Here is a 17,875-nt window from a genome sequence, read left to right as displayed (position 1 = left end):
TGCTTTTTATATGCTCTTTCTTCCTAATTATTCTGTGAGTCCTTCAAGGACATGCTCTTGTACTTGTGATTCTATACCCATAGCTAAACACAGAACCCTGTCTGAAGTAAATGATGGATAATTATTTGTCAATGAAGGTGATAATTGTTCTGAAGTAATAAAAATCATCACAGCTATTGAAAAATAACATTACTGTACCAATTGATTGTTTATAGAACATTTTTTACATGTGCTATATATTCAGGACTACAAATGACTATGTTATTGACTTTTATTGTAGGTTTTAAACATTTGTTTTACTTCAGATTTCTGGTAGTAAATAAATTGCTATATAAAATAAATATTTTTAAATGACTTTTCTATTATGAAATAGTTTTATTACAGAGAGCAAGATAATTTTTTTGAAATTCCCTTTTAAATAAGCCATCATGAGATTATTTTGTTTCCTTCTTAACTTCTTTAGCTCAGTAGCTTATACATGTTTGGAATTTTTTTAAATTTTAATATTTATTTTTTAGTTTTTGGCAGACACAACATCTTTGTTTGTATGTGGTGCTGAGGATCGAACCCGGGCCGCACGTATGCCAGGTGAGCACGCTACCGCTTGAGCCACATCCCCAGCCCAATGTTTGGAATTTTTAATTCAAGCCATTTTTTTTATTAATTTGAGAGAGAATTCAACATTATCTTTCTGTTTATTCAAAAAATAACAATCTTGATACATGTGAATTATATAACAAGAGATGCCGTAATGTAATTTTATATGTACAGACAGTCATTAATAGAAAATTAATATAAACACTTTCTTGCCAAATTTCAGACTTAGTTACTTTCTCAAGCTCTATTTACTAATCCTGAGGTATTACATAACTAAATTATAATACAAGTAGCAAATTGGTAGTCAATTCAGTGATTAAAACCACCAGCTACCAACAATTATGTTTATTAAATTTATAACTTATTAAATCTAATTGCAAAGTAGAGTGTCATTAAACATATAAACCTTTCCAAGTCATAATATTCACAGTGTTGTTCAACAATTTCATCACCATCTTGCAAAATAAGAATGTTAATTTCTGTTCTTTATCTGGTATGTCTATTATCAGGGAATACATAAGTTACTCTCTGAATTTTAAATTTATTCAAGTTAAAACTGTTTATTTAAATTCATCATTTAGAATATATTTCAAGTAAACAAATCTAACAAACAAGTGTATATAAAGCCTGACTCTTCTGTTTATTTTTTTTTTAAATGAAAGCATTAGAAAATAAATTCCACAGATCCAGCAATGAGTGTCACTCAGCACCACAAAATGCTCTGCCTATCATGATAAATATGTTACATTGAGCCTAATATTCAACATCTCAAGAAATGTAAGCAAAAATGTCACAAATTTTTGCTTGGATATAATCCCAGATATCTTCCAATCATAATGTCTGAGGTGAATGTATTCTTTGATGAAATATCCATAGGTTGGTCAAAGTAGGTTTTTTCTATGTATCCAAGATATCCGAATCACAGGTTTCCATAGCAATTCACAAAATATACCACCTGAACTCTTCAATTTCAATATCAATTTAGTTGGTACTTGGCAGTGCTCAGTTTAGGCTTACTTTAAATATACATTTTAAATCTACAAGCATATTAGTAAGGAACCAATTTGTGAGTGGTATGCACAAAGATAATCTCTTCATAATCACTAATTAAGTAATATTTTTAATCTTCCAAATTTCATAATGGAGATTGTAGTCAATGCAAGTCTCTTTCATTGATTAATTATTGAATTACTGAATTTTCTTTGAATAGTAATAGTAAATAGCAGTAAATCACATGTGTTAAGGCTTACATATAAAATCGTATTACCCTGGAAAACAAAAAAAATATATATTTTAACTATTTTTATATTGTTTTGTTACAGAATAGTTTTTCTTCTCAACAACATTATTTTTAGTGGACATACATATTGTTATGTACGCTCTTTCAAATGAGTGGGACTGAATCCTTTTACTAGTCTGTCACATAAACTTTGTGACCTAGAAGCTAAATCTGCCCCCAAAAAAACCTTTTTGTCTAATTTCACAAAAATACTGCATGGACTAGAGGGACTATTTCTTTTTTGCCTGTACTTTACACACACACACACACAAACACACACACACACACACACACTGATATACCTAGCCTAGTTCTCTCATTAGATCAGAAGCCAGCTGTCACAAGTTATGAAGGATTCATTTCTGTTTTCTGTAAAAATATCAGGATGTCTGTATGGCCTGGCCATTAGTTGATGTTGTAGCTGATTGGAATGACTGCCCATGCCCTGAACTCACCCATGTCCGGTTTTCCCTGACCATATAACAACCCTTTCCTAAACCTTAGTGATGCCTCATAAATTCTGGCCTTCCCTGGCCAGAAAACGACCCTCTCTGAGTCTCTAAGATCTCCATAAATTCTGATGCCTGGGCAAGCAAAAATGTAAACTTGTGTTAGGCTCCTCAGAGTGTTGTTATCTGTAACCCCCCCCTTGTGTAATTTTTTTTTTTTTGGCTATAAAACACAGAGAAGCCTCGCCGCTGTCCTTGGCTCCCACGATTTTGATGGGCAAGGCAGCCCTGCCATTCGAAATAATAAGCTTGCTTTAATTTGATTTTAATTGGAGTCAGTGGTCTTTTCTTGCGTCGTGGTCTAACAACACACACAGGATGCATCATTTTAATTGCAATATAAGTACACAAACCTTAAATAAGCAGTTTATTATTATTTATTTATTTATTTATTTTTTTTTTTACAAATGAATATGCCTATGTGGATGCACAGTCAGGCTAGTACTTCACCATCACCTGTGCTCTAACTCATCCAGGGTGCCTTCTCCCACATGCAGGCATTGTTCTACCTTGTATCCTCATATCTGTGGCCTGGACTTGAACTTCTGATGAGGAGATTAATAGTTTTTCATTCTTACAAATTTTATGGGAGGTATGTATTTGTATATCAACTTAAAAATATAATTATATGACAACAAAAAGTTCAACTTCATATGTTAAATTATACATATATATTTCAAACCAGCATTGTTTGCTTTGTGATCTAAAAGTTTTAGGATTTTTGTTTTATTCTTGGTCATTTGTTCTTAAAATAAACTCAAATTCAGAAACTGTTGTGAAGTTTTTCTCAGGAAATATCAAAGAAGGTAAACAGGAAACAATGTTTCTAAGGCCATCTTTTAAACTACATCAATGTGAGGATACTCTCAATAGCTGCTGTAGATAGGAAAAAAAATTAGTTATTCAGCAAAACTATTGAAAAAGTATAGCAGATACTAATTGGGTTTCTGTGCTCATTTCAGTTCTCAAAACAAACTGGCTTCAATATTTAAAATTAGGTTCTCTTATAGTCTAAAGAGGTGATAGTAATATTTCCCTTATCAAAATCATCTGAGCCAATATCATATTTACCATAACTTATAATAAAGAGCTCATTTCAGTTCTCAAAACAAACTGGCTTCAATATTTAAAATTAGGTTCTTTTATAGTCTAAAGAGGTGATAGTAATATTTCCCTTATCAAAATCATCTGAGGCAATATCATATTTACCATAACTTATAATAAAGAGCACTAGGAATTCAGTTATGTAGTTGATAAATTATGATAAATCCAAGCTGAGTTTTGTTATTTATAGCTCCAAGTATACTTCTGTGAAGACATGAAGCAAATGTTTGGTCATATAAGAATACAAGCTAAATCATTTTAGTTAATTGCAGAGACAACTTTCCCACCTATAATTTAATATAACATAAGCTCGTAGAGAGTATTGCTATTGGATCTGGAGGAAAGTTGTTTGAATTTAAATGTCAGCTTTGTAGCTAATATCCATGTGAACGTGTGCAATTTGCTCAATTTCTATTAGTTTCATCATCTTTTGCAAAATGGTTGCTATGTGAAAAATACCTATTTCATGTGATTGTTGGAAGCCTTCAATAATTCATGCAAATTAGCACCTGGCCTGAAAGTCATTAATATTAGCTATTATTATTTTCATTGTTGATTTTGCTATTATTACAAATATAGGGGTTTCTAACAATGTGCAACATCAAAACAATAATAATAATATTTTAATACTCACCAGAAGTCTCAATTTTGCTATATTCAATGACTAAGTTGATAAAAATTCCAGAGGAATTGGCAGCCTCTATACATACTACCCATCTGTCTCTCTAGATTCTCTAGGCTTTATGTTGTATCAAGTCAGATCATCAGAATGGAACATACTCGGACTATAATACTTTTGCCCCCTTCAGAAATGTCTTCACAGAGCTCAATTTGGCACTATGCCCTTGGCTTCTTCTCGAAGGTCAGTGTATGAAATGCCTATATAAAGAATGCCTCTGCTCTTTTTGTAAAAGTGCTATTGAAGATACTGTCCATTCTCATGTTTAATGTTTCCTAGACAAAGACTTTGGTTATGAATTCTTCTTAGTGCTAAATTTAATGATTTCAGTATATCTATTCTTTTGTTTTAAAGTACCTCATCCTTTGGGGAAGCAGGAAGTTCTTTAATAATAAATAGAAGATTTCTTTCAACATATACAGTTCTAGAAAATGTTACCAGCTATTTTTTTTTTTTACCTTCTTCATCAGGGAAGAACAAAATCAAATAAATTAATTCCCCCTTTTCTGTTTCAAACTTAAAATGTTATCCCAGTAGACAATATTTGCATGTAAAAGGAGAGTCTACTAGAGAGAAAAACAAGTTGTAACACTGATAAATTTTCAGGGCACAGACACCTCTGAAGGCAGAGGGGTTCTCAGATTCTATCAACTCACATCATATGAATCTGAGCTTGGAAAGTGGCAGACCTCTAACTGTTGTTTGCTCTGCACAGTGTTTTAGAAGACATTGTGTGGGGCAGGTGTTACAATTAGCCAAACACAAGCATTCAGGCACCTATTGTCAGTCCCAAGATCCTTTCCCTATTTAATTCTTCTCTATTATCAAGGTCATGTTCATTAATGGTAGAATCTGACATGAAGAGTCCCTATTGCATTACTTTAGGCATAAGAGTTTCTTGCACATTTGCATAAAAGCTTGCAACACTTGGAGCAAATATTTCTGAAGAGCTAAAAAGGGCATAGTAAATAGGTTTATGCAACCATCCCTCAGTACTTTCTTGTTGAGGGCCACAGCGGAGTCAGGATGATGCATGGCATATTACCAGAAGGGAGTGGTTGAGAGGTGACCCCAGCAAGCCTTTGAGATGATGATGGTTATGTTAAGCTGTGTATTCATTGTATATTTGACCTTTACTGTCCGGCAATAGGGCGGCTCTTTCTCTGAAGCCATAAATGTTGACTGCATCTGCTTAATAGTCTTTTATGATTCATCAACCTTAATTTCCCATTTATTTTCTTCTTGCTCCACACTTCTCTGAAGCTTCTGTAAAATTCCTTCTGTTTCTGCAAGGACAGATTTATGTTTTTCACACTCTAGCTGTAAAAGTGTGTGCATTTCATCAATAATTCTTCATGAGGGGGGAAGAAGATACCTGTTAGTAATTTTGTTCCTTAAGCTGCTCAATCTGGGATGGAAACAATTTGTTTTCATCTTGTACCTCGTGTAACAGCTTTGTTTTGCTAGAAAGGTTGCTCTCCCTCTCTTTTAGCACAGCTTCTACTCTCTTCAATTCATTTTCCTTCTCTTTCAACACAATTTACAACATCAGTATTAAAATGTTGAATTTTACATTGTCTTTACCACTTTGATCTTCTGAACAATTTAATTGAGCAAAATGAGGTAAAAGATTACATGTTTATTTCATCTTCAGAAATGTAAAGGTCTGATCATTCAAACAGTTTTTTATTATAAAACTAAACTCTGAATGTGTCTATAGAGTTGGCTTTTTTAATGTTTTTCTTTAAATCAGTAGTCTAACAAGGATTAGAAAAGACAAAACTCTGTTCAGTGTTTCTGACAAAGTAGAAAGGGTGAAAACATAAATAAGGCTTTAATAAAACATAAATAAGGCTTTAATAAGGTGTCACTGCTGCTGGCCTGTGTTGACCTAACCAGTGAAGAAACAACTGATTCCACTAGTTCAAAAATCCACCCATCTGAAAGTTCTCAGCAAGAAGATGGCAGCATGTTCTTTCTCCTTACCTGGAATATTGATGGGTTGGATTTAAACAGTCTGCAGGAGAGGGCTCATGGGGTGGGTTCCTACTTAACTTTGTACAGCCCAGATGTAATATTTCTACAGGAAGTTATTCCCCCATATTACAGCTTTCTGAAGAAGAGAGCAAGGAGTTACGAAGTTATTACAGGTCATGAAGAGGGATATTTCACAGCTATAATGTTGAAGAAATCAAGAGTGAAATTAAAAAGCCAAGAGATTATTCCTTTTCCAAGTACCAAAATAATGAGGAACATTTTGTTTGTTCATGTGAGTTTGTCTGAAAATGACCTTTACCTTATGACTTTCCATTTGGAGAGCACCAGAGGACATGCCCAGGAATGAATGAGTCAGTTACAAATGGTATTAAAGAAAAGGCAAGAGGCTCCAGAGTCACCACGGTGACATTTGCAGGAGGTACAAACTTACGGGATCAGGAAGTTACTAAATGTGGTGGCTTACCTGACAACACCTTGGATGTGTGGGATCCTAAAAGGTCCATCAGATCCAAATTCACCCCGCATGTTAACACCTGAAGCAAGAAAGGCATTAAAAATCATTGAAACACATATGGAAAGTATGCATTTGGATAGAATTGATATGTTTATTTTTCAGAGGAGCAGCAGAAGAGGGCCCCATTATTCCCCTGTAAGGGCCCAGCTAACACCGGAGGAAGAAACCACCAAGAGACTGACTTTATGCAATAAGCAGGAGGGGGTTTATTGAGATTCCAGCATGCTGGGGCTCCGTGGCCATTCGAGAAGGGAGAGCAGTCCAGAGCCGGGGTTGAACAATGCTTAAGTATACTTTTTTGGGGGGAGGGCGGGGACTTTACATACATCACAGTCTCCTTTAACAAATCACCATACACCACGGGAAAGTCAAACAACAATTTTTAGACTTGATTAGTACATACATTGGCTGGAACAGGGCAGGCTGGAGTGATAGGTCATTCCTAAGGAGGCGGTTATATTTAAACTGATTGGTTTAGGCCCTAAGGTGTGTACGTGCTGGACTGCACGGTTTCTGGGGAGGGGGTTGTTTTTACAGAGCAACCAGATGGTTAGGGGAGATTTCAACATACATTTCAGTGGCTTTTCCAGGAGTTGTTTTTAACTTCTACATGAATTGTAGGTTCCAGGAAAACAGAACTTAATTTCACTTCAGGAAATTGCAACTTAACAGAACTTTAAAAACTTCACAGAACTTAAAACAAATCTTAATCTTATCCTTTACATTTTAACTCAGGCTTCGCAGCTTAGAAACTTTACCCTTTCACCCAAAGTTTGGACCTCCTTGGGTTGGAGAAACTGGACTGTGGTAGATTTCCTAGTGATCACGGGGTCTTCTGTGCAACTTAGATGTGATATTGTGAAATGTTTTCACATATGAGTTTAAATGTTTTGAGTAGACTTCTGAACTTTTTGCAAGTATTATTTCTACCTATGTGGAAAGGTAAGTTTTATATAGATGAATTAATATACTGGAAAATTGTTTCAGAAAAAAAATAGATTTTATAGTATCTAATTGTTCAGTTTATTTAGATAATCTATTCTATTTCATTAATATTATACTTAATTCTTCTAAATAATAAAACATGATTTATTTGGATAATTTAATATAACCAACGTGCTATTAAATGATTATAGATTAACAGACTGTAAATATATTAAATCATCACAGTGAGCCTTTGGCATGCAAATAGCCCTCAGCCATTCTCAGGTACTAGGGGCTTCCAGGACCTGCTGCTTCTTTTCGGCTGGACTCTGAGGGCCTGGGATCCATGCGGGGCCTGGAGTCCAGGGGGACTAACACACCCAGGTGCCCCTCACTTGGCGTCCAAAGGAAGGGTGGCATCCTTGGGATTAGGAGCACCACACGTTGGGCCTCATGCCCAGCCACTCTGCCTGGTGCCAGGCTAGACCCACCCCTTCCCACCCTGGCACCTCGGCCTCCCACCAAGGGCATGCAGTGGCCTCCCCAGAACCCAGGGTAGCTACAGAACCCAGTGCCCACCCTCCTGTAGGTTTTTAGGGCCACATGTCCCCTGTGACAGAACCAGCCTGTGCCAGCAGGCAGCCACGCCCAGCCAGGTGTGGGGACAGAAGCCAGGACATGGTCACTGTATTCACCACCTCTCCTAGGCCTTGTGCTGGGAACTGGACACCCGCTGGGCCACATGGGATGGGTGGCAGGGTGGACAGCCACCAGGGAGACAGGACAGTGCATGTGCGGTCATGGTCCCCCGGCCTGGGAGGGTGGAGGCCCATGTGGGTGGGCATTCCCCTGTGCCCTACCTCCCTGAGCGCTGGAGACCGGGCCACACATAGGACCTCCAGCCCCGTGAGCCTCTGCTCACCCCGGGGCCACAGCCTGTGCTCCAGAGGGAGGAGAAACTGTCAAACCCTGAAGCTTCAACCAGGAGCCATGGATGGGGAGGCTGAGGCAGGAGGAGTGCAAGGTGGAGGCCAGCCTCAGCAACATTGAGGCCCTGAGCAACTCAAGGAGACCCCGTCTCTAAATAAAACCCAAAACAGGACTGGGGACGGGGCTCAGGGGTCGAGGGCCCCTGAATTCAATCCCAAGCACCAAAAAGAAAAAATATGCAGCTTTCAGGAATGCGATGCGGAGCAGCCATGTGCCACCCCTGTGTTCCTTGTCGGCCTGCTGTGGTCACCGCTTCTCCCTGTGCATGGGAAGAGGCCTGATAGAGTTATCAGGAGGCCACACATGGGCCCTGGGAAATGACAGCTCTGAGCTTTTGTTCAGAAGGGACAGAAGGACCAGAGGCGCCCAGCGCTGGCCCGTGGACCAGCTCTGACTCAGGGCCCTGCTCACGACAACTGTTCCCAATCTTCTGGGGAGCGGAGCACTTGTGGCCCACCCAGGGAACGGCCATGCCCGTCCCTGTGAGGGACCACGATTTATGAGGCCCTCTCCACCCCAATAGGCCATGATGTCCCGTCCTTTAGGGGGCTGTCTAGTGACATCAGGCTCTGGGCCTTGACTCCCCTCAACCTTCATTTCCTCCAAAGTGGAAGAAATGTCCCTCCATGTCAATACCAAGACTATGGAATCTCCCCTGTGTCCTCAGCATACACACTGGTGACGGTGACACTCGGCTGCAAGGTCCTGCCTTGGTTCAGAGCAAGGCCTGGCCCTCCCATTGATCCTGAGTGGGGATGGTCTGCAGTCTCCAGCCTCCAGGAGTCACATATCTCAATTAAAACCCTCTGGGTTTCATCTGCACAGAACAGGGAAGCCTGCTCTTGAGTGTCCTGAAGAGCTGGAGCCATGCCTACCCCACAGCGGAGGAGGAGATGGAGGGGAGAAGTCTTACCCTCCTTATTAGGAACTCTATGGATGATGTCTAAAACCCGGCTTAACACAGAAAGCCTTACAACAGACATGTTTTCAAAATTATAGAAAAATGATCAACTAAGCCAGGATGATGGGGAGGCTGAGGCAGGAGATCCCAGCAGCTGGGGAGGCTGAGACAGGAGGAACACAAGGTGGAGGCCAGCCTCTGCCACTTAGCAAGGCCCTAAGCAACTCAGCGAGACCCTGTCTCTAAATAAAATATAGAAAGGGCTGGGGACGGGGCTCAGGGGTTGAGAACCCCTGGGTTCAGTCCCTGGGACCAAAAAGTAATCACCAACGACCACCCCCTCAGTTGGGGGAGGGCTGTCCCCTCCATTAACATGGCGCCTGGCACCGGGTGGCCATTTGGGAAGCGCTGATACAACACAGAACAGACAGACAGACGCAGGCCAGAGCCATTCCCTCAGACCCCAGACCCCAGGCTCTGGCCACGTGCCCAGAGGATGCCCGAGAACCAGCTCCCACCCAGAGCCAGCGCCTGGGGAGGCCCCTCCAGCCGGAAGCCAGCCCAGGAAGGAGGCCTCATCTGTGGGTTTAAAGCAACTCAAACAAAATCTGCTTCAAGTCTCAGCTGGTGTCTGGGCGCTCCGTGGAGCACTTAAGATCTAGAGCTGATTGTTTTTCTGGCAATGACAAAGGCAGGTGGGGAGAGGGGGGTGTCCTGTTTCCAGCTGTTTCTGGAACCTTCTGGAATGGTCTGGCGGGAGCTGGAGCCAAGGTGGGAGGGGGCTGCCGGGGCCTCAGGGCTTTGTCATCCTTTCCTCCCTGAGACCTGCTCACCTGGGTCAGGAAGGGCACAGCCCAGGGGAGAGGCCTGTCCCCTCATCCCTGCACATAGGCACTGAAGCACTCAGACAGGACACGTTCACCGGCCTCTCTGGCTCCACTAGGGTTTGGTGGGTTGACGTGGGAGTGGACCCAAGGTCAGCTCCTCTGGCCCTGCAGGGAGGCCTGGAGCTGGTGTCCCCATCCAGAGAACTGGATGGTAGAATGTGCCTGTGGGAAGCAGTGAAAATCACGCCTGCACATGGCCAGCCCAGGACATAGTAGGTGCTCACTAAACGGAAGAGGCTCCAGATTTGGCTGGTTCTCCACAGGGACAGGGTCCCCTCCCTGGGGTGCTGTGCTTCCTCCTGTGGCCTGTGGCCAGGATGACGACCAGAGCGAGGGTGAGAAGATTCAGCCAGAGTGACGCCTTGTGCACCCTGGGGGTGGGGACCTGCCACCTGTCACTCTCTCAGGGAGTCATCTCATCCAAACTCCTCCAGGCTGCCCTGGTATAGCCACGAGCCCCCTTCTGTGGAGAGCAGGAGGGACATGACATCCTTGTTTATTTCTGTTGTGACAGTGATGCAGAGTGGTGGCCAGGAAGCCACTTCTACCCCAAGAGGTTCCCACACAGGTGACCCTGAGTGACACGTACATCGGCGCTTTATGTACCTGCCTCATGGGCCAGGTGCCCTTTCACAACCTCCCTGGCCACTGCCACCTGCCTTCTGTCCCAAGGAGATGGGGACTGTGTCGCAGAACTGCTACAGGAATCCAGCCAGAGTGTGTAGAAAGCCCTCAGAGAGCAGCTGATAGGAAGCAGAGGCCACCAGAATGCCAGCTCTTGTCACTGAGATCTGTGGAGATGACGCTGTGGGTCATTTCTATCTTCCTCATTTTCACTTTTGTCCTCTTGGTTTCTCTGGTCCAGGGGATCAGACCTGAGGGTGCTGGGCACTGAGCCCCACCACAGCCCTTTTTCTATTTTATTTAAAGACAGGGTCTTGCTGAGTTGCTGAGGATCTCGTTAAGTTGCTGGGGCTGGCTTTGAACTCGAGATTCTCAGCCACATCAATGTGCACAGCAGCTCAATTCACAACAGCTAAGCGATGGAGCCAGCCTAGGTGCCCTTCAACTGATAAATGGATAAAGAAACTGTGGTCCGTATACACAGTGGAATATTACACAGCCTTAAAGAGGGATGAAATGATGGCATTTGCTGGTAAATGGATGGAGCTGGAGACAATCATGCTGAGTGAAATAAGCCAGTCCCCAAAACCAAAGGCTGAGTGTCCTCTCTGATATGGGGACAATGACTCACAATGGGGGGGGGAGAATAGAAGTTCACTGGATGAGATGCAGAGGAGTGAAGGAGGGAAGGGGAGGGGACTGGGAGAGACAGGGGAATGAATAGAAGTCACTTTCCCATGTTCACATAGGAATACATGACCAGGGATACCCCACAGCAGGTCCAGCCACAGGAGTGTGATGTGACACCCCATGTAGTTGTGACATGGCAGGATGCATGCTGCTGTCATGGATAATTAAAAAAGAACAAATATAAAACAAAGAAAAGAGATTAAATTTTTAAAAATAAAAGAAATCACAATCCTACTGCGTAAGCATCGCCGGCCACTGGGGTTCCAGGCGGGCCCAGCAGGCCCAACTCTCCTTTTTCTGTTATCTTCCCAACTGGACTGAGACGGTTATTTGATGATAAATTTTAAAAACTCCATAATAAGAATCATCGTGTCCTAAAATACTCAGGTAAGAAACCTGCAGAGTCTCCACCCACCAGTTCACCGTCTCAAACCACCTCATAGATGAGCCTCGCCTGGTGACCAAAGAGTGTCCCCACCTGCCCTGTGAGGAAAGGACTCTTGACCTGTCTGTGGTCCCCACTGCCTGCCACCAGTCACAACTGTCATGATGACACTGGGTTGTCCCTAAGGGTGACCTGTTCAGAAACTAGCCACAGACTGGTGACCTCTGTGAGCTGGCTGACCAGGCTCCCTGAGGGCTTGGGGAGTAATTCCATGGGAAATGGGGCCAGCGGGCTGGGCACTGGGGTGAAGGGTGTAATCCCAACATCTGGGGAGCCCTGGGGACCAGTTATAGGTGTGAGTGGGCTGGTCCAGGAGGACACATGGAGGAGGTCAAATGCCTAGGCCAAAGCCAGGCACAGTGCTACACGCCTGTAATCCAGCAGTTTTGGAGGCTGAGGCAGGAGGATCGAAAGGTGGAGGCCAGCCTCAGCAACTCAGCAAAGCCCTAAGCAACTCAGCGAGACCCTGTCTCTAAATAAACAATAAAAAGGGCTGGGGACTGGGATCAGGGGTTAAGGGTTCCTGGGTTCAATCCCTGGGACCAAAAAAAAAAAAAAATCAAATCTGCGGTCCCCAAGGCCAGGCAAGGCAGGCTCCACAGGCCAAGCTGGGGAAACGCTAACCAACTCCAAGAAGTAATTTTCAAAAGAAGAAAAAGTCAGGTTTATCTTTAGGTATCACCTGTGCACGCCACCAAATCAATATCCTCAGAAAGTAGGTTAGAGACAAAGGAAAAAATTTGACTCTTCCTGGAGGCCCCAGACTGGAAAAGGGATATCTCAACACCAGAGATATTGGGAAGAGAAAGTCAATTGTCCCCACAGCCTAGCGGTTTTTCCTTCTGCCAAGAGAGGATCCCCCCATTCCTGGAGTCCTCCCTACCCGCCCAACCAGGGCCACTTCAAAGTGGCAGGAGCCTAATCGCACAGCACAAGAAAATAAAAGACCTAATTAACCAAAACAAAAAGTCAAATAATCCAGGGGAGAATGGAAGCAGAAATCTCTATTTTCAACCATTCGATTTCCTGTATGTGTATAAACTGTTCCTCGCCAGTGCCAGTTTTCTTCCAGTGCAGGTGCGGCTCAGGCCAGGCAAGGCCGTGGCTTCTGGAATCAGAAAATGTGGGCAGGGTGGCCCCCATTTGTCATTCCATCCGCTTGTGAGGCTGAGGCAGGAGGATTGCAAGGTGGAGGCCGGCCTCAGCCACGTAGTGAGACTGTGTCTCTAAATAAAATAAAAAAATAGGGCTGGGGATGGGGGGTCAGGGGTTGAGGGCCTGTGGGTTCAATTCCCCCAAATCCTCAAGGTCAAGAGAAATATGGCATCAAGCTCTAAGGCAAGAAAGCCTCAGGCCCAACCTGGTGGAGACTCCATTCATCAGGGCTTCAATTATGGGCTGTTTCCGGGGAACACCTGCCCAGATCCTCCTCCAACCTGCATGGAGTGATCTTGGGAAACCCAGGAGATGAGGATGGCAGACCAAGAAGCTGCTGGGGAAAAAGCTGAAAAACAACTAATTTTAAATGATCACAGCTTTGCCCCAAGTTGGGCCCATAGCTTCCGACTTTGGTCCTGACCTTCCAGCCAAGTGGGGGCCTCCACCACAGAGGCTGTGCATTCTTTTTGATTCCTAGCAGGACTCCAAAAATATTCTTTGATTGAACATTTGATATGTTCTGTTCTCAAGGTCGAAACCCAGGGAGAAGAAAAATAGGCTGCAACAGGATTAAATATGACTACCTGAGTCCATTTGTCTTTCCTGTGGCTTCCTGATGGAATATTCTGCAGGAATTGAGACTCAAGGCTGCAGTGGGGACATGGGGCTACTCCCACACTGTCACCCAAAACAAAGCAAAGCAAAGTCACCCGCTGTGCAGTGCCTGGAGAAAGTGCTGCCCAGGAAACTCGATTGCAGTCTCCTAGGGACAGTGGAAGACACCCTACTTGGGAAGGATGACGGTGGTGGGCAGAGTGTGATCAGGTGCCAGAAAACTCACTCAGGTTTGGAGGGGCAACTGCAGGAGGCTGCCTCCAGGACAGGGAGGCCCTGGAGCAAGTGACTCTAGGGTCAGGCCTTGTGACGCTTGATGGTGGAGAACATCACAGAAATGACACTGGAGAAAAGAAGCTTCTGGTTATGGAGGTACCTTTTTAAGATATTTTTTGTACCAGGGATGGAACCCAGGGGTGCTTAACCCCTGAGCCCCATCCCCAGCCCTATTTTGGATTTTATTTAGAGACAGGGTCTCACTGAGTTGCTCAGGGCCTCTATAAGTTGCTGAGGCTCGCCTCCAACTTTCAATCCTCCCCCCTAAGCCTCCCAAAATGCTGGGATGACAGGTATTTGCCACCAAGCCAGGCTCCTTTCTGTTCTTGAGCCTCAGTTTCCCCATCTGTAAGATGGGCCTCTGTCTCCTATCACTGGAGGTGTGTGACCATATCCCATGGACCTGGGAGGTGATGTGTGACCAGCCACCCAAGCAGCCTGAATTGAGAGGAGCCCCCAAGCCCGGTCCCTCCAGGAAGAGGACTTGGCAGTCTGTCAACAAGGAGACCCCCTGGCCGGTTCCCCTCCCAACCTGATTTTCTCTCAAAATTGGGAGCCATCTTGCCACAAAGCCATGAAAAGCTAATTTCAGCTTTACAATAGATTACTGCAAATTCTGAACCTGCTTGGAATGCCTGCCTGTGCCTTGAACTCACCCATGTCTGGCTCGCTGACAGGATAGCAGCCTTCTCTGAAACTTTAGTGACCCTCACAAATCTTGGCCTTCCCTGGCCAGATAACGACCCTCTCTGAGGCTCTAATGACCTTCATAAATTCTGATGTCGGGGCCAGCAAAAAATGTAAACTACCTTTTGTGTTCTGCTCCTCAGAGTTCTGTTATCTGTAACCCCCCTTCGTGGAACTTTCTGGGCTATAAAGCTGGGCTGCAGGAAAGCTGTGAGGCTCTTGTTCCCACGGTTTTGGGTGGGAGAGGCAGCCCGGCCAGTGGAAATAATAAGCTTGCTTTAATTTGACTTTAATTGGAGTCACTGCTCTTTTCTTTTGTCCTGGTCTAACTCCACGTTATTCACATGGCTTCTGACCTTCAAATTCCCTGTGTACTCTAGCCCTTGTGATTAAATTTTCCTGTAGTTTACAACAAGTCTAGTCCCATTATTATTTTTCTTTACATCACCACATAAATGTTTGCTGGAATGTTCAGAATGATTCTACAGGTCATTATAATAAAGTGGTCTCACATAGAGGGGAAAAAATCTTTAATTGGGACACCTTAACTATACTATTTTACTTAGAAGAGAGTCATTATTTTTTAATGTCACCTGATTTCCTAATTTTTCCTTTTTTTATTCTTACGTGAAAGACTCGCAAGGGTAAAGCGAAATCTTTTAAAACTGGCGTCCAGTTTTTGGAGATAAAAACTACAAATAAGGCACTCCTTCAAAATTAAACATGGGAACAAATAATCAATCATTTTGAAACTGGAGTTTTGAGATGAAACTTAATTCCCCATATAACCAGTCTTCTCTGGGATCCTGACTCACAAATTTTGAAGAATAAAATCTATGGACACTCAGTGAAAACAAGAGTAAAAAGAATATGATTTATTTAAGCAGGATAAAATAGAACTCCATGATGTGAGAGAGGACATAATTGCTGAAACACCCATTTTGGTGTGGCAGCTTTGGAAAATAGGTATGGTTTTGAGAAGAGCATGAGGCAAAATCTACTTAGAAGAGATATTGAAAAAAGCATCCTGGCTACCACCTGGGTTTACATCTGTTTTTTTCTGTTTCTCATACTTCTTCCTGTAACTTCCACCTAGGCTCATCCCTGGGACAAATGATTTGGTTGAAGGTATTCCCACAAGTGAGCCTCAAGGTTTTTTTACATTTGAAATAGGCCTTAACGATGCTCATTAACATATCTATCCATGAGCCTCCAGGTGTGGTTGGCAGCTCTCCATTATCTGCTTGATCATTTTACTATCCATTCAATTTATTTATTTATTTATTTATTTATTTATTTATTTTTAAATTTTGCTCTTTAATTGGTAACTATGTAGAGTAAGAAAGACAGTTCACTCATGAGGTGTTGGAGAAGTAAACCATAATAATAATAACCCACTTGAATCAAAGTGAGAAATATGATATATCAAGAACTATGTAATGTTTTGAACAACCAACAATAAAAATTAAAAAAAATTAGAATAACTTAACTTGTACAATGACACCAGGTGAAGATATTATTCATAATTGGCTAAAGAGACAATAATCAATATAGGAAGCAGAAGGGAAATAAGTGACAGAACTTCAATTATTATTATTGACTCAATTTATCCTCAATCCAGGTGAGCAGGGAACTCTGGCTTTGGGAATGTGAAGTGAGAGCTGAAAATTTAGAGATTTATTCTCTGACCTATGAATAGCTAAACCAGAATTCTGGATATCAGACAGCTGTTCTGGACTTTAAATACTGCTCACCCTAGATATAGAGAATTCAGGTGGCATGAGAATGGTGAGTTCAAAGCCAGCCTTACAACTTACTGGGGCCCTAAGCCACCCAGTGTGACCTTGTCTCTAAATAAAAATATAAAAATGGGCTGGGGTTGGGTGTCAGTAGATAAACATTTCTGGGATTAATTACTGGTCACAAACAAACAGTCATATGTATAAAAACAAAAACAAACAAACAAACAAAGAAACCCCAAATCAAACAAACAAAAAAACTCAGGAGGAGCAAAACCATGGGTTCTTAAAATCACAGCTTCTTTCCTGAAGAAACACAGGCAATGGAGTAGGTCTCCTATCTTGATGACTCTTTCTGTCTTCACCACACAATCTGGGGTCAGGCCAGGCTAGTGGCACATCACAAGTGGCACAGAGATTCCCATGTAGGAATTCAGGAAGACCCTGAAAACACCATACAGTGATGAGAAAGAATGCCAGGGGACTCCAATGCTGATATGAGCTCCATAGACTAGTCAGAGCCAACTGAAGACTGAGTTGCCACAGAGAGTCCTTCTGGCCACCAGACACTGGAGAGAACTCTGAGGAGCACCTGGCCACCAATTCCAGTTCCCACCATTGCCAGTCCCACTGGCTCCATATAGCCTCACTACCCAGTCTCAGAATGTGAACACACCCTTACCATTTCCTGGCTTCCAGTGTGCTTACTTCATTTTTCTTGATAGTTTCTTTCATCTGCTGTGCAGTGCAGAAACCTGGGGCTCCTGATCTAGGACTGGAAGCATAGAAATGGTTTCAAAAAATGGCAGGCTCCAGAAACAGGAGAAACAGAAGATGGTGGAAGCCCACCCCTCATCACTGGCTGTATGAGGACTGGACAGTTCTCACCTAAGAGACAGATTGGAAAGGGCTCAGGCAGTTCCTCCAAACAGAGCCTAGTAGGCCAACTGTTTGAGTGACATTAAACTGGATCCAACACAGAAACAATTGATGTCAGAAAGACAGGGTCTTGGCTGCTCTTTTTTTCTGTAGATAAAAGACTGGGGGGGGGCTAGGGATGTGGCTCAAGTGGTAATGTGCTCGCCTGGCATGCGCAGGATGCTGGGTTCGATTCTCAGCACCACATAAATAAAGATGTTGTGTCCTCAAAAACTGAAAAATAAATATTAAAAAATTCTCTCTCTCTCTCTCTCTCTCTCTCTCTCTCTCTCTCTCTCTCTCTCTCTCTTAAAAAAAAGACTGGGGATCAACCATGTGCA

The 17,875-nt window shown here is 42.9% G+C and overlaps 1 pseudogene; it reads left to right on the top strand.

The window, feature by feature from the left end:
• The window catches only part of LOC124085464 (tyrosyl-DNA phosphodiesterase 2-like), a 44,077-nt pseudogene extending 37,414 nt beyond the window's left edge, over window positions 1-6,663 (top strand).
• The last annotated feature ends 11,212 nt before the right edge of the window (window positions 6,664-17,875 follow it).

Source organism: Marmota monax, unplaced genomic scaffold (genome assembly GCF_021218885.2).
Source record: "Marmota monax isolate L192 unplaced genomic scaffold, Marmota_monax_Labrador192_F-V1.1 WCK01_AAM20220418_F8-fsc01329, whole genome shotgun sequence".
Lineage (NCBI taxonomy): Eukaryota > Metazoa > Chordata > Mammalia > Rodentia > Sciuridae > Marmota > Marmota monax.
Note: the sequence above shows the minus strand (reverse complement) of the source record. Positions and strands in the feature narration are given on the sequence as shown.